At 45.9% G+C, this 1,395-nt stretch overlaps 1 pseudogene; it reads left to right on the forward strand.

The window, feature by feature from the left end:
* The first annotated feature begins 714 nt into the window (after positions 1-714).
* The window catches only part of LOC103604163, a 3,492-nt pseudogene continuing 2,811 nt past the window's right edge, over positions 715-1,395 (forward strand).

The following is a 1,395-nucleotide window of genomic DNA, read 5'->3' on the forward strand; positions in this document are numbered from 1 at the left end:
TCACTATTCTGCGTGTTGCTTTTGTCACTTACATGATATCTTGCAGCATTTTCTGTATTGCTACATGTAGTCCTGCCTTTTTCTTTTTTTAGTAGCTATATGCTATTCCGTAGTGCAGATGCACGCATGACTTATTTAAGCAGGCCGCCACTGATGAACATATGGGACAAACAAAGCTTCAATGAATATACTTATAAATACATAATTTTGCACTCAACACCAGTGTGTCTGTAGGATAATCACCGAAGAATAGAATTCCTGGGTCTAAGGTTGTGTATGTTCCAAAGGTTGCCATATTACCCCTGTGGAGCTCATATCAATTTGCACACCCACAGAGCAATATATGACATGTCATGTTGCCCACACCCTCAGAAACCTGGCATGTTTTCTGATCTTGAGGCAAAAAATATTTACTGGACACTCATCCTATGCGTAGTACTCCTCTTGGTGCTGGGGACACGCAACAGGGAGTAGCTCTCACTCCCATGGGCGACCTTTCGTGGGTCTCCCCTGCTGGGCTGGATGGCTCATGAGGTCCGTAGCACTGTGTGTCAGCGAGGTCCACAGGAGCTTGTCCATGCGGGGGCAGTGGGGTTGCTGTGGCTCTGGCTTAGTTTTAAAAGGCTGTCAGTTTGCAGAAAGGGTCACAAAACAGAGAGGAGGCAATGGCTCAGAGAGCAAGGAAGTGACAGGGATTGCGAGGGCGACGGGAGGATGGTTGGACGGTTTCTAGAGTGTGGGGAGAGAGAGGCACTCAGGCACAGGGACTCTGTGTGGTGGGAGGCCCAGCGGGGCACGCGGCTCGAGAACGGGGCTCGCCCTCCTGACGCCAGGACCGCGAGGGTGTGCCACAGCCGCAGGTGTAGGAAAACTAAGACTCCTCAGAATGTAGAGGTCTGCGTTATGCATGACAGCTTTATCCTGAAGTGCAACGGGAGCGATGAGTCTGCCAGGAATGTGACTTTTTCAGCAGATTATCAAATCTCAGATTGGTCCTCCAGAAGTACCCTTAGAAGCTGAAGATAAGGCGATAATGATAAACATCTCTCCTCCTGGAACAAAAGATTATATCATGTGGGCTCAGGAGAGCTTTATACAGAATTTAGTTAGCTGGAAAAACTCTTCAAGTGTAGAAGAAAGGACTGAAACTGTTTATGCCAGAGATAAAATTTATAAACTCTCACCAGAGACTACACATTGTTTAACATTTAAAGCAGGACTACGCTTGCACAGGAAAGTTGGTGTCTACGGTGCGGTGTATTCTATCAGTGCCATTGTTGAAAACAAGCTGCCACCAGAGAATATAGAAATCAGTGCTAAAAACCACAGCTATGTTTTTATTTTTTTATTTTTATTTTTATTTTTTTTCCTTTTTGTCTTTTTTCGTGACCGGCA

The sequence above is a fragment of the Galeopterus variegatus genome, unplaced genomic scaffold, assembly GCF_000696425.1.
Source record: "Galeopterus variegatus unplaced genomic scaffold, G_variegatus-3.0.2 Scaffold5013, whole genome shotgun sequence".
In the NCBI taxonomy this organism is placed as follows: Eukaryota; Metazoa; Chordata; class Mammalia; order Dermoptera; family Cynocephalidae; genus Galeopterus; species Galeopterus variegatus.